Source organism: Lissotriton helveticus, chromosome 9, assembly GCF_964261635.1.
Source record: "Lissotriton helveticus chromosome 9, aLisHel1.1, whole genome shotgun sequence".
NCBI lineage: Eukaryota > Metazoa > Chordata > Amphibia > Caudata > Salamandridae > Lissotriton > Lissotriton helveticus.
Window position 1 is genome coordinate 243,827,353 of NC_136070.1, and position 20,146 is coordinate 243,847,498.

The following is a 20,146-nucleotide window of genomic DNA, read 5'->3' on the forward strand; positions in this document are numbered from 1 at the left end:
ATAGGGTACCGGCCCGCCCACCCATGCAGGGTCGTCCCCCCAGGCCGGTGGTGGCCAGGCTCCTACATTTCAAAGATCGCGACTTATTGATACAAAGGGCGCGGGCCTCGGGACCCTTCCAGGTGGACAATAGCTCGGTCACGGTCTTCCCAGACTACACGCAGGAAGTTCAGAGGAACAGAGCAACATTCCTGGCAGTGAAAAAGGAACTGAGAGAGGAGGGACTACAATACTCGCTGCTCTTCCCAGCTAGACTAAGAGTGATCCTGGACGGCGAAACCCAATTTTTCCAGACCCCTGATGAGGCTTGGTCGTGGCTAGAATTATACCGAGCGGGAACTGACCGCCAGAACAAAGGGGGAAAGGAGAAACAGAGGCCAGTCCAGATCCGGAAGTCTCAGCGGATCCGCAAACGTGACAGACTCAAAAGAGCAATGAGAGCAGAGCTGATGGCGGCGGACAGGAAGGGAGCGCTGGCTGCGACGGCAATCATCACAGGGTCGCAGCAGGAGGAGCTGGTGGAGGACTCAGACTCGGAAGGTGGGGGGAGGAAATCAGGAGGAGAACTCTCTAAAGCTGATAGCTCCGCAGGACCGACGGTCACACCATAAACAGCGGATGGACTGTTTAATGAATAGTTTTGGGGCATGATGCTGGCTCCCCGTTGGAGCAGATTTTTCCTGTTGCTTGGCGTTTGGCAGGTACTCTGTTGTAACTTTCATATGGGATCGAGGGTTTGGGGTGAGGGCTTGTCCTGCCCCGGGTCGGCCCTGAAGCACCCCCCTACTGCCCTTAAGGCTTCCTGTGGTGACGGCCACAGGATAGTGGAATGCGTGTGATGTTACAGGTTTGGATGGGGGCTAAAGCAGTGCTATTAGGTCCTGTCCTGGGGAGTGGGGTTGGCGAAGTTTGTTGGGGTGTTCTGGAGGGGGGGTATAGCTGCAATGATGTGGGGGGTAGTTTAACACTGTCGAGGTGGGGGGTGATGGCTGCGATGGGGTCGTTACCTGATTTGAAGTGCCTCACATGGAATGTTCGTGGACTCAGGACTATGTCGAAGAGATACAAGGTGCACGCCTATTTGGTGAGGAGAGGCGTTCAAATTGCACTGTTGCAGGAAACGCATCTAACCAAACTAGAGTGTGCTGCACTGCAGAAGAGATGGCGTGCCCATGTGTTTGGCACCTCTTATTCAGCGTTTGCGAGGGGGGTACTGATATGGGTCAGAGCGGGGATCCCATTCCAGGTCACGAGTCAATTGGTGGACCCTGGGGGTCGGTTTGTGGCGGTGGAGGGGAGGCTTTATGGCCGTGAGGTGGTCTTGTGTAGTGTTTATGCCCCCAATGTCGATCAAGCCCGATATTGTGATACTCTCACGGGCTCGCTGGCCCACTTCCTGACGGGTCCCATTATACTGGGAGGGGACTTTAATTCAATCACCGATGTAGCGTGGGATAGATCGCACCCGCCATTGGCCGACTCCCCGGTGCGTAAACTAGCAGCGCACAGGAAGGATTGGCAGGAGCGGTGGGGCCTGTTGGATGTGTGGAGGAAACAGCATCCCAATGTTAGGGACTACTCCTTCTACTCAGCAATACACGCACTACATGTCAGAATAGATTCAGTCCTGTGTAGTGGCCCTCTGGCAGCCATGGTGACGCACACTGAATACCTTGCGAGGACCATCTCGGACCACAATCCCTTGCTGATGGCGGTACGATGGCAGGGGACGAGGTCTGCGGTCCCGACATGGAGGCTGAGGCCTGATACTCTAGAGGACTTGGTGTTTGGTGACAGGGTCAACCAGGGTATAGCGCTCTATTTCGATGAGAACGAGGGTTTGGCCGTCACGAGATCGGTAGAATGGGACGCGATGAAAGTGGTGGTGAGAGGTGTCTGTATGGGCAGCTTCTCGAATGTGAGGACGACTGTCTTGGCGGACCTGGAGAAGGCGGAATGTGTGCTGAGAGAGATTGAACGGCGTAGGCCTGAGAGGCTGGCCCTGCAGGGCCGACTGCTGGAAGCGAAGGAGGTGGTGGCGAGGGAAACGGAAAGATTGCGATGCTATGACTACAAGCTATACCTCACAAAGGTGCATGCGGAAAGGGATAAGGTGGGCACGCTGCTTGCGAAACTTGCTAATCCGGAGCCAAGGGGTGGCCCGATCATGTGTATCAGGACCGTCACGGGGGAGGTGGTCCATTCACAAACAGCAATATTACAGTGCTTTCAGACATATTATACGGGCCTCTATGATACTCAGTTGGAAGCGGAACCCTCTGAAATAGGTGACTATTTACACACGGTGCGGCTCCCGGTGCTCGATGAGGAAACGGCGAAGGCCTTGGGCGGACCGATCACCTTAGTGGAGATTCGAGTGGCTATTAAGCAGATGGCCAGAAACAAGACTCCGGGGGTGGATGGCCTGCCAATTGAATTCTATGCGAAGTACGTTGACATATTGGCGCACAGTGTATTCTGAAGCGGTAACCCTGGGGCACCTCCCCAACTCCATGAGGGAGGCACTGGTGGTGCCGCAGTTGAAACCCGGTAAGGATGCATTGGAGGTGACGTCATATAGACCCCTCTCTATGCTGACCGTGGACTACAAGATCTTAAGCCGTATTTTGGCCACTAGACTGCTACCACACATGACCACACATGACCACGCTGGTACACGAGGACCAAGCAGGGTTCATTCCCACCAGAAACACGGCCATTAACACCCGCCGGCTGATCCGCGTACTGCAAGACGCCTTAAGCTCGGACCATACTTCGGCTGTATTATCGGTGGATATTGAGAAGGCTTTTGACAGCCTTGAATGGTGTTACCTAGATGGGGTGCTAGAGAAGTTCGGACTAGGTGGAGGCTTTGGAAGATGGACGAAAGTTCTCTATTCCTCTGCCACCGCTAGGGTGCGATTGGGGTCAATCATATCACCCGCTTATCCGGTACGCAGAGGGACTAGGCAGGGATGCTCGCTCTCTCCGCTACTGTTCGCTCTCGCGATGGAACCACTGGCGGCACAGGCCAGAACGGGGGCTTCATTCAACGGAATTCGATATAGTGGGGGTACTCGCTACATCTCGTTGTATGCAGACGATCTGTTGCTGTATTTGGAGGACACGGAGGTGGCTTTAGGGGGGGCCATGGGGATGCTATCATCCTTCGGCGGCTTGTCAGGACTTAAGGTGAACTGGAAGAAGACATGTGTTTTCCCACTGCGAACGGATGTTCGGTATCCTCCACTTGCAGTAGACGTGATCTGGGAAGACAGATGCTTTACGTACCTAGGAGTCAGAATCTATCATGACGCGGCGAGTCTCCTTGAAGGCAATATAGGTCGTTGTATCAGGGGATTGCGAGGATGCATGTCCTTCTGGGCCTCCCTCCCTCTATCAGTGCAGGGCAGAGTGGCATTGTTAAAAATGGTAGCTCTACCTCGACTGCTGTATTACTTTAGAACCGTGCCAATCTGGATCCCACAACGGATCTTTAAAGACTTGAGGTCGATGATGATTGATTTCCTCTGGGGGCATGGCAGACGCAGGGTGGCGTTGCACAATATGACTAGACCCAAACTCGAGGGAGGGATGGCGGTGCCGGACTTTGAACTGTATTACCTGGCGGCCCAACTCCAGGTTCTGACACAGAATGTCGCAAGGGAATTTAGAGGCCCTGACCAGTTGCGTGGGACAGGTATCCAGAGGCACGTCCTATCCTATATAGTTATGCAACAGAGACTGGCGTTAAGCGAGCTCACCCTAGAAGAAAAAACCCTCCGGTTGTGCTGGCACCGGAGCCTGAAGCGCGCACGGGCTGCACGACCTTATGCCCCGGAGATCCCTCTAGGGATGCTGACGGCGTTGCCGCACGGGGGGGATTGGTCTCCGCTGTCGGAATGGGAGGAGCTGGGTCTACAATTAATAGGAGATCTGTATGTGGAGGGAGTATTGGCCCCATTTGGGGTGCTGCAAGAGCAATTCGGCCTCCCGGATGGGGGTTACCTCCTGCATGCGGCGATCTCTGCAGCAATGCAAAAACATTGGAAGGTAGGACTGACTGAGCCGGACACGACCATGGCGTGCCAGTACGTGGTGATGGCTGCGGGTACGATCAAGGCGGTAACTTGTCTCCAATCACGGATGTTGAACGAAGGGCTAGTACCGCTCACGGCACTGAAGGCTGCATGGGAGAAAAGTATAGGCAAGCCTATTCCGGATGCGGATTGGGGCCATATTATGGCACGGACGTGGAAGGGTAGTAGGAACGCCAGGTTCCAGCAAGTGCATTTTTTCATTTTGCATAGAGCTTATCTGACCCCAGGGAAACTCCGCCGGCACTTTCAGGTGCAGGATGCGGCATGCCCGAGGTGCACGGCACCGGAGGCTGAACTGGATCATATGTTGTGGGACTGTCCAGGGCTGGGTACATACTGGCCTGAGGTGGGTGCGCTTCTGAATGAGGTAACGGATAGGGAAGTGGAGTTTGACATGGCGGCGTGCCTATTACTTTGGTTTCCCCACACAGCGAAAACAAAGGTCACAAGCAAGTTTATCGATCTGGGGCTCATGCTGGCCCAGAGGGAGATTACATGGCGTTGGAAGGCCAAGGAGGGCCCTTCTGTAAGGAGGTGGACGAATGAGTTGTTGAAATGGTCGAGGTGCGAGAGTGTACTGAGAATGCGGCAGGCTACCAGAACGGGTAACGAGAGGAGCCTGGAGATGGCTAGGGCTTTTGAGATGATTGTGCAGGCATTATGTGACTACCTGACAGGAGATGAGGAGGAGAGACTTTCAGAGGCTGAGGTTCCATGAGGCCAGGGGCATGAAGGCATAATTTCTATTGATAGCGAGCCATCCTGTCCGAAACCCACAGTCACTACCCACATCAGCAGCAGTTAGGGGGAGGGAGGGGAATAGGGGAGTTCTTAGGCCGCCCTGGTGGGGATAGGAATACAGCTAGCGGCAGAAGGGAAAATGGAGGGTCAACATGGGAGTGCACTAGCGGGGACCTGCTCCACAGATCCAGTGGGACTGTGTGTTGCCCACGAGGAGGGATCGACTCCACCAGGGGGTGTCTGGGGGGAGGGGGGGAGTTGATGGGGGGGGGGGAAAGAAAAAGCAGATGTTTCATTGTGCTGTTGGCCGGAAACCCCTCTGTAGCACACTTGGCGACTTTTTGCTGGAATTTGTTGTTGCGCCGCCCGGCCTCCGGGATGTGGGCGGATGGGCTGTGTACAACCCTGAGAATGTATAATGCCTTGTACTGAGGTGGTGATGATGGTTAAATTACTCCGGTGTTTGTCAATAATTCTGCAATAAAAACTATCTTTGAAAAAAACAAGTTAAAAGGTTACTATTTAGAATCAGGGTTTAGATTAGTGCGCCACTATCATTTATTACGTTTAGTAGTCAGATGTCGCCAGAAAGCCCCATTTGAAACATGAAATGATGTTCTTTTATTTTAAATGTTTAGTTTATCGACAATTGTAAATGCAAAAATAAATTCTGACAACAGAGTAAGTGTATCAGACATAAGTATTACAAAATAAACACGTGGGATCGACAAAATTCCGTAATTTGACGTCAACAAAATATCATTAAAAAGTGTAACAATGGACAGGAGGCGTAAAATACTCCGGAATCCCACCTGATCCCCGTGGGAGGGACTTTATTCTTTATGACACTGCATCTGTGGGGTGTTCATTCCGTTCACCACCCCCTTTCACCCAAACTGTTCTCTCCACATAAACAAGCATTTACAATGCAATGGTCTCGGCATTGTTAAAGTTAGAGCTATTGGCATTGCTCATGACATTTTTATTTATGTTTTTAAAACATATAAATAAATGGCATTGTCATTTACAATGTCAATAGCTTAATCGCTCGCAAATGCGAGACCTATTGCATTTGCACCTACACACAGAGCCACACACACAAAGCCACCCACACACACAGTCATTCACATAGAGCCACCCAAACACACAGACAGAGCCACCCACAAATTGAGCCACCTACAAAAAAGCTACCCACACAGAGCCACACACACACAGCCACACACACACAGCCACACACACACACACACACACACAGAGCCACACACACACAGAGCCACACACACAGACAGACAGAGCCACACACACAGACAGACAGAGCCACACACACAGACAGACAGAGCCACACACACAGACAGACAGAGCCACACACACAGACAGACAGAGCCACACACACAGACAGACAGAGCCACACACACAGACAGACAGAGCCACACACACAGACAGACAGAGCCACACACACAGACAGACAGAGCCCAATACAGACAGAGCCACACACAGAGCCCAACACACACACAGAGCCCAACACACACACAGAGCCCAACACACACACAGAGCCCAACACCACACAGAGCCCAACACCACACAGAGCCCAACACACACACAGAGCCCAACACACACACAGAGCCCAACACACACACACAGAGCCCAACACACACACACAGAGCCCAACACACACACACAGAGCCACACACACACACACAGAGCCACACACACACACACAGAGCCACACACACACACACACACAGAGCCACACACACACACACAGAGCCACACACACACACACAGAGCCACACACACACACACACAGAGCCACACACACAGACAGACAGAGCCACACACACAGACGGACAGAGCCACACACAGACAGACAGAGCCACACACACAGACAGACAGAGCCACACACACAGACAGACAGAGCCACACACACAGACAGACAGAGCCACACACACAGACAGACAGAGCCACACACACAGACAGACAGAGCCACACACACAGACAGACAGAGCCCAATACAGACAGAGCCACACACAGAGCCCAACACACACACAGAGCCCAACACACACACAGAGCCCAACACCACACAGAGCCCAACACACACACAGAGCCCAACACACACACAGAGCCCAACACACACACACAGAGCCCAACACACACACACAGAGCCCAACACACACACACAGAGCCACACACAGAGCCACACACACAGAGCCACACACACACACACAGAGCCACACACACACACACACAGAGCCACACACACACACACACAGAGCCACACACACACACACACACACACAGAGCCACACACACACAGAGCCACACACACACACAGAGCCACACACACACAGAGCCACACACACACACAGAGCCACACACACACACAGAGCCACACACACACAGAGCCACACACACACAGAGCCACACACACACAGAGCCACACACACACAGAGCCACACACACACACAGAGCCATACACACACAGAGCCATACACACACAGAGCCATACACACACAGAGCCATACACACACAGACACAGACACACACACAGATACACACAGACACACAGACACAGACACACAGACACACAGACACACACACACGCACACAGAGAGACACGCACACAGAGAGACACACACACACAGAGAGACACACACACACAGAGACACACACACACACACACACACACAGAGACACACACACACACACACAGAGACACACACACACACACAGAGACACACACACACACACACACACACACACACACAGAGAGCCACACACAGAGAGCCACACACAGAGAGCCACACACAGAGAGCCACACACAGAGAGCCACACACAGAGAGCCAAACACAGAGAGCCACACACAGAGAGCCACACACAGAGAGCCACACACAGAGAGCCACACACAGAGAGCCACACACAGAGAGCCACACACAGAGAGCCACACACACAGAGCCACACACACAGATCCACACACACAGAGCCCAACACACACACAGAGCCCAACACACACACAGAGCCCAACACACACACAGAGCCACACACACACACAGAGCCACACACACACACAGAGCCACACACACACACAGAGCCACACACACACACAGAGCCACACACACACACAGAGCCACACACACACACAGAGCCACACACACACACAGACCACACACAGAGAGCCACACACAGAGAACAGAGGGCAGAAAAACAAACAATCACAACGAGGGAACAGAAGGCAGAAAAACAATCACAACGAGGGAACAGAGGGCAGAATCACAACGAGGGAACAGAGGCGAGAAAAGCGAGCACTCAACAAGGGGGCACGGGGTGGAGGGAGAGCTTACCTGCGTTATCCAAGCTGCGGGCGGGGGGTCACATAAGTTCCTCCTCCCCGGAATCCTGCATGTGGGGCAATCACAGCGCTCGCAATCCAGGAAATGAAAAGGGAAAGCTCGGCCGAGCCAGCACCCGGGGCGCGGGAAGGTGCTGCGCAGGCGGACGGGGTAGTCAGCTCATCGGTTCCAGTTCAGCGGCAGCCCGGGGAAATCTCAGCGCAGCCTTCCCTGGCAGCGCCGCCCGGCCAGCGCCAAGAAGCCAAACAACAATCCACACAGTGACAAACTGTGCCTGCTCCCGGCGCCACGACCAGGAGAGACTCCGCGCCGGCTCAGGCCCTGCAGGGCAGAGGGACGCGTGCTGCACTCGCTGCTCCCAGGGCTGCTGCATCTTCCTTCCCGCCTCCTTTCACTCCCCTCTCCGGTGCGTGGTGCGCTCCCAGCTCCGCAGGAAGGACAGCAACAGCAGGTCCCCCCTCGGAGCTACAGTTACAATCTCCCCAGTAACATGGCGGCCGGCCTGAGGAGCGGGAGAGGGAGGGAGTGAGGGAGATGGGCTGCCACGGAGCGGGAGGGAGCGGGTCAAAGAGAAAGTGCTGCTACTGCGGGGGTGATCGGCGCACGAGTCCCTGGAGCTCGCGTCACTCCACCCACTCCTCTCCCACTGTGGCAGCAATGATTGCATCTCCCACACACTTCCAGGGAGATGTCATGATGTCAAACAGCAAAAGTTAACTCTGCAGTGACAGGCAAACAAAAACAAACACACAAAGACGCGGGCAGACGGGCAGCAGGAGTCTATAAGCCCCGTCCTTTTCGGATTGGTGGCGTGTTTTTCTTTAGAGAAATAAACAAAAAAACACACCCCTCAATCCAAAAAGGACGGGGCTTACAGCGAAAAGAGATCGTCACAGAGACCTCTTCTTCAATGGCTGGCTGCCGTTTAGGAGGCCAGCCAATGGAGAAGAGGGGCGGGTTTAAGCCTCGCTACTCTGAGACATAAAATCTCGCCAGCGAGACTGCGCATGCGCAGCCTACGCTAGCCGAGACCTAAAAAGGAAATGTTGAAAGGCTGAGCCACCCGCGGCTATATTGCAATGTCCGTGTTAACATTTCTCATCCAGTGGAGGCCAGAGGGAGAATGAGGCTCACTGAAAGTGAACAAAGTGTGCCCTTTGAAAAGCAGCTCTGATTTCCCGGTTTGACAGCAACACCCACAAAGGCCGACACAGAAACAGGACTAGTGCTCACAGTTTTACAGCTGCGCATTCACAAATTGTAAGAAACAGGAAACCGGGGACTTTTTCAAAGTAAAAACTGGCAATAAGGCGATCATAGTAGCCTCTTGCTACAGCAATTTGAAACTGGTAAGAAACGCTACATAAAAATATAGTAATAATAATCACAATTGTGGCTTTTATTAGCCGTATATATATGATCTTTAATTGTGTTGATATCGGTAGGCCAGGGTACATTTTAGAGAATAAGCGCATCCTGTGTCATAAAATTGCTGTCAATTGTAAACTAATTAAATTTGCACTTTTATTTCACAGAAAAAAGATTAAATTAGCAGCAAAATTAGAGAAACCATATTGGTGCGTTGATCCTTAAACTTGCACCTGAGCGCGCATGTCCTTTTTAGGTGGCCATGTGAACCTGCATGTGTCACACTATGACAGTTTAAAGTCTGTTTTCTTGTGTTTGGTATAGAGTGTACGGTTGGTCAAGCGCCCAAGATCACACGGAGGCAAGGAGCGGAGCCGGGACTGAGCCGTCATACCCTAAAACAAGCATTGTCATAACTAATAGGTCTCCCCTTTGGGGCCTTATAAGTGTTTAGTTATCCAGCACAATATCCTTGGTGCAACAATTTCAACTGTTGCAAGGCTAAACACTTAAAAAGGTCCCAAAGGCGAGACTATTGGCTATGCCATTGCTTGTTTTTCGTGCGGGACACTTCTTCCGTATGCTGCACAGTGAGAGACCAAAAAAAGGAGGTTTAAAAAATGTTGTTGTGAAAATGACTTCAGAGCGGTCAAGCACAACCACTCTGAGCACCACAGTGTAATATTTGAACACTATACAAATATCACGAATCAGCTGAATCTACTGCCACACTCATAACCAAGTTTGAGATCAGATGATCTCGATGTATCACCTTGTTCAAGTGTTGTCTTGTTTCATTAGGTAGCTCGGAGCAAATTTTTGTACTGTATCCCAAAGTGATCTGGCAGAATGGCCCAAAAGGGTTTAGCACTAACGTCCTTATGTGCAGTGGCAGCAATATCACATACCTTTCAACAAAGACCCCCTTCTCTTACACTGCCTATAAGGCAGATCAATTGTTTCTGTTGCAGGGGAGTGGCATTTCTTGACAGCTGAGAAAATAGCTAAAACAGATTTAGGACCTGGAAGAAGTGAAGCATGTTCCTGTACTGGAGCAGTGTATTTTTTGAAGATGAGATGCTGCAGGTTTTAGTCTTAGTTGGTGCCAGGGAAAATTTCACTTGCAATTCTAATAATCCCGGAACTAGTGGTAGCAAAGGTCTGGGTGCAGACCATGGCTGCATAGTTTCATGATTACTGATACTGCAGAATGAGTAGTCTCCAATGGAATATCAGATTATACTGCGAGACTAGGTAAGGTACCATGAAAAGTGTTGATTTACTCCACCAGGGAAACTCTAATCATTCAGCTAAATATGTTGGAGTATACGAGGAAAAAGTATCAGAGTCTCTTGCAGAAGATCTAAAGGATGACTTGATGCTTATAACATCAAATATATATACATAAATATTTACTGGAGCTGGCGGTGAATGTGATGTTTCCACAGGAAAATGCCACCCTCGTAGATGACTTGAAGAAAGAGCCATTTGTCTGATCGGTGGCATAGACGTATGTAATGACACCATCATGATTGGAGTTGTTTGTGGAAGATTTAAAGGACTACAAGGTGTTCAATTTGGATCCTCAGCCGCGATCGTAAAAGACATTGAACCAAATGGAGCCAGTGAAATAGGAGACAATCTGCGATTCTTCCTGGGCAATGAAACCTCTGCCACTGATGAGGCAGATGAGATCTTAAGTCCTGCTGCTGACCTTTGTGACTCAGAATGTTGCTCAGACATCGAATGTCTGCATGTTGTAACACCCTAAATGGATTTTTTTTCTTTTCTTTAAATCAGTCGTTTTACTACGAATTCCTATAAAGAGCTTGAGGAGAGGCATTCTCAAAGTAAGTATCAGGTCTTTGGCGAAGAGCAGCCGTATAATGAAGTATGCCACCTCATGTCCATTCCTTCTTTAAAAATAGATCTATCGTTACTCCCATTTTGGGCATAACCATTTATAATGATGCACTATTTCACCCTATGGATATTTGGGTTTGGTAACATTTTGGTTATGTAACTAGTATTTAGAGGGTTTATCACAGCTTACAAATGAGTTGCCTCTTACTCATCCCACTCCTTATTGTAGAACTGATGAAACAATGCGGCATTGAAAGGCAAAATATGAGGCCTAATATGCTATTGAAGTTCAATTTTAATAGACAAGCCAATGCCTATTAACGTGCTATTTTAACACACACCAATGCTAGCAAAGGCATCCCAGTGCTAAAACAGATCACGTAGGAAAGTTCACATTCAGCAAATCACTTTAAAATGTTATTCACCAACAATTCATTTTGCATGGAAGAACAGGAACAACGCTTCGTTAATAAAGTAATTTCTACCTCCAAAACTAAAACAGATTGGGTGAAACACATTTTTGCACTCAACCGAAAACAAGTATACATGTCCACTCATTGGGAAATAAAATGAAAGCCTCACACACATACTACATCGACGTTATTTTCTAAACCTGGTCTTTAGTTTAAGGTCTACCCTGTGTTCAGATTATAGTACCTCTGGAAACACCCTTTTACATTAAGTGTCCTGCAGCACAGTATAGTATGTTCATATTTATTATTTAAGTAACACTCTTAGAGATGCTTTATTAGCCCAGGAGAACCAATGAAAGAGCTAGTGTGATTGGAGCAAAATAATGGGATCACAAGGTTGTCAATCTATATCCTATAAAGGGGAGTAGAGTGCCATAAGGTGGCGTAGAGTGCCATAAAGTGATGCAGAGTGCCCACAAGTGGAGTGGCATACCGTAGAGTGGAGTGGAGTCGCGTAGAAGAGAGTGGCATAAAGTGGAGTGGAGTGAGAGTCGAATAGCATACAGTAGCGAAGGGTGGAGTGGCATAGAGTGAAGTGGCAGAGTGTAGTAAGTTTAATTGAGAGAAGTGACGTGGAGGGGCGTAGAATAGAGTGGAGTGGTGTGGCGTAGCCTAGAGTGGAATGTCCTAGTTTGGCGTGGAGTAGAGTACAGTGGCGAGGAGTGGAGTGGAGTATCATGGAGGGGAGGGGTATAGCATTGTAGAGTAGAAAGGAGTATGCTTGGTTTGGCAGCACACTGCTATTACAGAGAACACATTTTCAATTGAAATGACCAATGCATATGCACAAACATAAGGTTTTACTGATAAAACTATACAGCGCGCAAACGATAATGTGTGGACATGGCATCACCAAGTGTAATATATTGTTTTAGTGTTTAAAATGCTTTATTAAAAGAGTACAACAATGTAAAACATCAGTACAAGTTCAATAATAATGAGTAACAACGAAAACTAGAAACATGATAAAGGAAATAATAACAAAGTAACCCAATAGAATAAATCCATACTTAATTTAATACAGATGCATTTTAAAAGTTTTTTGGTAAAGAAAAAAAAAAAAAAGAAAGAAAGAAAAAAGAAGAGAGGAAAGAAAAGGGGAAGAAGGAAAGGGGAGAAGAGAAAGAAGAAGAAAATAGAAGATAAAATAGAGTAATATTTTATCATAATAAAAAAAACAAAGTAAACAGTTAAGACAACTTCCTAGATAAAAAATGTGTCAAAGGTAACCACAATAAGTCTCTTTTAATCAGCGAAGGGGTGGAAGTAGCATAAGCTCTGTCCATTCTGTGGTGACGACAGAGTAAATTCCACCATGCTAGAAAGGAAATGTTTGATGAGTCTTTCCAATTAGAAGTAATAATCTGAAAGGTAACAGCAATGAGTAGATTGACAAAAGTACCATATTCTTTATAATTATCAAAGACAGAAGACAGATGACCTAAGAAGACATGTTCAATGTGAAAGGGAATGTCGGACGTAAGGATATCGTTCAATTTAGACAAAATTTTGGACCAAAGGTCAACGATGGGGGGACATTGAAAGAACATGTGAAGGATATCAGCATTATCGTGAGGACAGGACCAGCATTTAGGGGAGTTAAGCAACTTGAATCTATGAAGGGAGCTAGGAGTAAAAAATAGTCTATTATAGAAAAAATAGAGGGATTGTGTCGTGCTGGCCGAGCGAGAGGTGGTATGAATACGAGACCAAAGAGTGTCCCAGGTGCGTTGAGGGAGATCTATTTATTTTATTTTATTTTAATTTCTTCTATAGCGCAGGAATCTATCCCGTAAGGGTATCTCCGCGCTTTGCCAGCTGAGCAGAATTCGGTAGAGCAGCCTAAGATTTATGTGGATAGAAATGCTTCTTGGAAGAGAAGGGTTTTTAATGCCTTTCTGAAGGACAGGTGATTTATGGTTGTTCTTAGGTTAATGGGAAGATTGTTCCAGAGGGCAGGACCAACAGAGGAGAAAGCACGGTCTCCATGTCTGGTCTTCTTTGTGATGGGGGTTTTAACAGGGCTTGGTTGCAAGAGCGTAGGGACCTGCTGGGCTGGTACAGTTCCAGAGACTGGGCTAGGTATTTAGGACTTGCTCCATACAGACATTTATGCACCGTGCAACAGATCTTAAAGTTGATGCGCTGCCGTATGGGAAGCCAGTGCAGTTCTTTCAGCAAGGGCTTAGAAGGAGTCCTGGCGGGAACACCCATGACCAGTCTAGCTGCCGTATTCTGGACCACCTGCAAACGGCCTACTGCATCCGCGTTGGCTAATGTCAGCAGGCCGTTACAGTAGTCCAGGCGACTGGTTACCAAGGCCTGTACAAGTGTCTTTCTACATGTGGCAGGGAGAAAAGGGAAGACACGCCTGAGTAGACCAATGGTGTGGAAACATAGACCCGCAATATAGTTAGTGTGTTCTTTCAGGGTCAGTTTTTGATCCAACTTCACTCCAAGATTTTTCACATGAGGTTTAGGTACAGGTACTGGGCCGAGGTCGAGTGGCCACCAGTCAGGGGTCCAAAGGATACTTGCTTTGCCAAAGAGCAAGACCTCTGTCTTAGTTACATTACACTGGAGGCAGTTCCTCGCCATCCAGTGTGACACCGCTCTCATACCCTCAGCGAAATTCTCCTTGATTTTGGGGTCAAGGGAGCTGAAAGGGTAGAGGAGCTGAGTGTCGTCAGCGTAGGAAACCGGTATGAACCCATATTTCCGCACAACCTCAGCAAGGGGGGCCACATAGACATTGAACAATGTAGGGCTAAGGCATGAGCCCTGTGGCACCCCCTTCGCGAGCCCCCTTGAGATGGAACGAAAGGGGCCCAGGCTGATAGATTGTGATCTCCCGGAGAGGAAACTCTCCAACCAAGATAGTGCTACGCCTCCGATTCCTACTCCCTGCAGCCGGTTCAGAAGGGTGTTATGAGACACAGTATCGAAGGCTGCGGACAGGTCCAACAGCACTAGAATCATGGAGCCCCCTCTATCTTGTGACATTTTGATCTGATCCGTCACAGAGAGGAGGGCTGATTCAGTGCTGTGGTTGGGCCTGAATCCAGATTGAGATTGGTCCAGGCCCCCTGTCGCTTCGATGAAATTGGAGAGAGCGATGTTAACGTGCTTCTCTGCCAGTTTGCTAATGAAAGGAAGGAGAGAAATCGGGCGAAGGTTGGAGAGTGCAGACCAGGGCAAGGTGGAATTTTTGCGCGTAGGGTTCACTACCGCTTCCTTCCAGGCAAGTGGGAGCTGGCCTTTGGCAAAAGACAGGTTAAGTAAGTTCTGAATATGGGGACCTAGTATCTCGATAAGCGGGGGGATGAATTTAGCTGGTATCAGATCAGTGGGAGAACCAGACTTAGTTTGGTTGATGAGTGTGGTCAAGTCCTTAATGGTTATTTCTGGAATATCCAGAAGAGTTTTTGCAGAGGTCAGTTGCGGGGGAGTTTCAGGGACCTCAGTTCCCAAGGTATCAGAGACTGTAGTGATTTTTTTATATATTCCTTCAATTTTGTCCTCAAAGAACTGAGATATTTCGTCGCATAGTTCTTGGGTGAAGGTGTCTGGGCTTTCACATACTTCAGGACTGGTGAAAGTTTGGATGATTTTAAATAACTGTCTTGTAGAGTTGCCTGCCTCTGCAATTTGAGTGGTCAGACTCATTTTCCTTGCTTTTTTAATATTTTTGTAATAGGAGGACATAGCCTCCAGGTAATGACTCTTGTCATCCCTATTGCCCGTACGTCTCCACAATTTTTCCAGTTTTCTGCATCTCTTCTTTTCTGTTTTGAGAGCTTCCGTATACCATGTTTCCCTTTTCGCTATGGTGGGTTTTTTAGCATTTTTCTGAGGAGCTAGAGAGTCAATAGCTGTCATTAGAGTGGAATTGAACATGGAGAGAGCAGTATCGATGTTGTCGAAATTGGTAAGTAGAGGCTGTTCCCAGGTTTGAGTAAGTTTGGGAAGAGTAATTTTGTGCCATGGCCTACGTTTAATAGAGTGAGTGACCGGGCGAATTGTGGAATTAGATAGGTATGGTATGGAGAAGTCAATCAGTTTATGGTCCGACCAATTAATATGCTTAGGGGGATGGCAGTGGACATTAGGTTGGGTAGTAAGGATCAGGTCTAATGTGTGACCACCCGAATGAGTGGGGCCACTATTTCTAGGGTGTAACCCTAGCAAGGCAAGGTCTGTAAGGAATGCATTAGTATCCTGATGGTCAGCAATGTCAATATGAAAATTGAAATCTCCAAGTAAAATGAAGTTTTCATTAGCTTTCAAGTGGGGGGCTAATAATTCAGTGAGGGCAAGGGAGAATCCAGCATTGGGTCCAGGTGGACGGTAGACTAAAGCTCCTTTCCATTGTGTTTTTGAATTAATTTTTAAATGAAAGATGAGTACTTCCATAGTGGGGAGCATCACCTGTTCTAGGATTCTAATATTCAGGGTGTCTCTGTATATAATAGCGATTCCGCCTCCCACCTTCACAGGGCGGTCGAGGCGAAGGATTTTATATCCCATGGGTATCCCTAGGGTGATGGTGGGGATGGTATGAGGTTTCAACCATGTTTCAGTTAAGAAACATATCTTAGGTTGGGTGTTGTAAATAGTGTCCCATATTTCTATACAGTGTTTGGGGAGTGATCTAACATTTAACAAGAAGCTATCCCAGCTTCCCTGAACGTCAGTATTAACTGTGGGCCGTCCAGAAATGATGTGGGAAGGCAAGGCTTGAAAACCACATTTAATACAAGAGAAGGGACCCTCAGGGCACGTAAGCTTTTTATTTTTACAGCAATATTGTTGTAAAGGTTGTAGTGCCCTAAGTGCCTGTGAAGCATACCTGATACAAGGGGTGGGGGAGGCACGGTCCATAGAGGCAAGGACAAGGAGGGAGGCCCCTGGCCCCGTCCAGTCGCAGACGGGCCACTCTTAGGCTAGTCTTCGGCTCCCCTGCGCGCGACCGCTGCGCGCTCAAAAGGGGGCGAGGGCTAAATAGCCCCGGTAGACTCAACTGCTAGAGCGCTAACCGCCAGCAGTTCGAACAGGAAGTGGTGTCCTCCCCCTCAATCCGAGGGAAGACGAATCAGCGCTCTTAGGTGCGATTTTCTGTCTCCAAAAGTGCACAGACGTCTTAGATGTGATGAAGTGTGTGCTAGAATGCGATAGCGGTAATTTAAAAAAAGTATTCCTTAGTTCACAAAATTTTAAAAACAAACATTCAGCAATTCACTTTACAGCGTGATAAGGATAGGACTCAGAATAGCAATCTGTAGCTAGCTAGCGGGTCAGGAGGTCCTGCCACAACCCCTTACCGCAGCGTCAATGAAGTCAGGCTCAGCCTAAATAGCCCCGGTAGACTCAACTACTAGAGCGCTAACCGCCAGCAGTTCGAACAGGAAGTGGTGTCCTCCCCCTCAATCCGAGGGAAGACGAATCAGCGCTCTTAGGTGCGATTTTCTGTCTCCAAAAGTGCACAGACGTCTTAGATGTGATGAAGTGTGTGCTAGAATGTGATAGCGGTAATTTTAAAAAAGTATTCCTTAGTTCACAAAATTTTAAAAACAAACATTCAGCAATTCACTTTACAGCGTGATAAGGATAGGGCTCAGAATAGCAATCTGTAGCTAGCTAGCGGGTCAGGAGGTCCTGCCACAACCCCTTACCACCCCTTACCTCTATGCAAAGGTCTTTTTCCCAAGGAAGTTCTAAAGGAGATTTATTCCAGAGTGTGGGAGAGGAAAAAATCAATTTGTAAATAGTGGCTGCTTTAAATTGGGTAGAAAAGTCAATGGGAGTAGGGGAAGGAGAGGAAGGGTCGGAGGAGGTAATAGGCGAAGAGGTAGTAGGAAAATAGTATATCGGTGAGGACATCCTTAAGTGTAGTGTAATGTGAAGAATAACGTGTGGGGACATTGTAGAGTGTTTGAATCTCAGGAAACGATAGGAAAGCATCTCCCTTAATCAAGTGTTGAGGAGTGATAATCCCCTTGCCTATCCACTCCTTCCAAAAGAGGGCACGATTATGAATATTAAAATGTTTGTTATACCAGAGGGGAACATCCAAAGAACGGGAGGTGAGAGAAAAAGGAGCTGAAAGCGAAGTAGGAACCAACGCCTCAGAGTGTGCAAGGGTAGGGAAGGAAAATCTTTTTGGGGGAGAGAAGATCCTAAGAGCGGAAGGGAAAGAAAAAGGTGAACACTGTGCCAATTCCAGCGTACTCCACGCCGTAGAGGAGGAAGTAGTGGAGTCAGAAAGAAAGGTCCAAATTTGCTTCAGGGAGAAAGCAGAGTGATAACGTCTAAGATGTGGGAAATTAACTCCTCCTGAATCTTTAGAAAGTCGTAAACGAGCTAGCGAGAGTCTAGGTTTACGATTGTTCCTAAGGAATTTGATAAGTTTACTATTAATAGGACTAAAAAAGGTAAAGAGAAGACAGGACCAACAGTGGAACCTTCTTAAAGTTAGCACCTAATAAACAATAACCCCAAATGGTAATAAGTACCCCTGGTGTTTGTGTGGGGGTCTGTGTGCACACTGGATAGCACCCACTGTAACAGTGCTTATTCTCTAGGGACCTTTGATTAACTAAACATAACAGCACAGGTGCACCACAACATTCAACATTGATGTTTTCAATGAGTCAAGCAGAATAGGGTTCTTCAGTTTAGTTCCTTTATTTTCAAAAAGATGAAACACCGTACAGTGGCTGTACGGTGCTTCATCAGAAAAAGAGGTGACCAGCTATCAATGAGGGTCGTGAGCTTAGAAAGTAATATTTTGTCTTGATCGTATTAAAATGTTTGTTTTCACCACATTTCAGCATCACAGAAAATGTTCTTCATTTGTGCTTTCCTAATTCTGATATAGTCTGACACCATGGGAGGAACAAACTATCTTAAAAGCCAAAAACAAATAAAGGCAGCAAACAGAAAGCAAGAAAATGTGAGTTACAAAACACATAGCCAATGGTAAGCATTCGGTGGAGTACATTTCAAGTGAAACTTTCAGAATGTCCACAAGATGTTGTTAGCAAACCAGACAGCTGCACTGTCTGGTAGGCTAAGACCAAAAAAAGGGGGAGGAGGACTGGGCTTGTAACTATATCCAGATGTTCACTGTTTGGTAAGTAGGGAGGGTGGGCCATACATGAAGAAGCCAAATCATTCCTGAAAACGAAAGATACTAATTCCTATTCTCTAAAACTGGAAGGTACGCGCTTTGGGAGTATTTTGTGTTGGTTTTAAGAAGAAGAAATTCTGTGTTGGACTCCCTACTCCTTTGTTTGTGAAGATATTTAAAAACTTGTATCAACATTTGTATCACCCTAACTGAAATTTCCTTTCACTGTTTTTTGTGTTTGTTAATTTTCTCTCACTAATCCCTCTTACAGTTCATCTCCACAATGGAACCCATTTCGACCAATTTTCATTTTTGCATCATGTGTGCACAATGGGAATCAAAAATGGTTTTGCCTTTTCTGACTTGGTGAATTTGTGCTCTCAACGAACTTCTCCTGTCCCACGGATCAAAGCAGTTCCACATATACTTACTCATGCATAATTAAATTCCTTTTCCTACCACTATTAAAGTTCAAGCCTCTTCATTAGCAACATTTATTAAGGAGGCAACATGGCTACTCTTTACACAGTTATTAGTTAAAAATCCAGTTTCCAAAGTCTTTAAACGACGTTGTTAGTGGTGCTTCAAATACCTTTCAAAGTATCTTGGGTGGGTTTCAGAACAAAACATTACAGTAAACTTTTAACTTTAGATGATTTCTACATAAATATTACTGTTTAGCTCATTTTCATTTGAACTTGTGTTAAAGGTAAAAATAGCTCTAGAAAATTGCTCAGGGTGTTAAGCACTTGCCATTGATATCTGTGTGAGCCCCAATTCACAGATGTGGATCAATTTAGCCTTACATCGGTCTGAAATGGATACGTTAAACACCTTTATCACATGATATTCACAGCACTAGACAATAATTTTATCTATTGAAGTTATCATCTGTGACATTTGTTTAAAAAGTCGGCTTTTAGTTGTTTTACTGCACACTGTCTACTTTCAGCCTTGCAGTTCTAAGATTGTTAAGTCAATTCACACATTTTATGTACGGCTACGATTCCCACAGGCATTGTATAGGAATCACTAGCTCTTCATATTTGTTGACCAATAAAACAAATCATATCCAAGCCATCTGGAAAAAAATATATATATTTGCCGGAGTGTTTGAAAAACACC

At 47.5% G+C, this 20,146-nt stretch overlaps 1 protein-coding gene across 1 annotated transcript in view; it reads right to left on the minus strand.

Moving 5' to 3' along the window:
* STYX (serine/threonine/tyrosine interacting protein) overlaps positions 1 to 20,146 on the minus strand; it is a 432,400-nt gene that overhangs the window by 237,382 nt on the left and 174,872 nt on the right. The window lies entirely within an intron of this gene.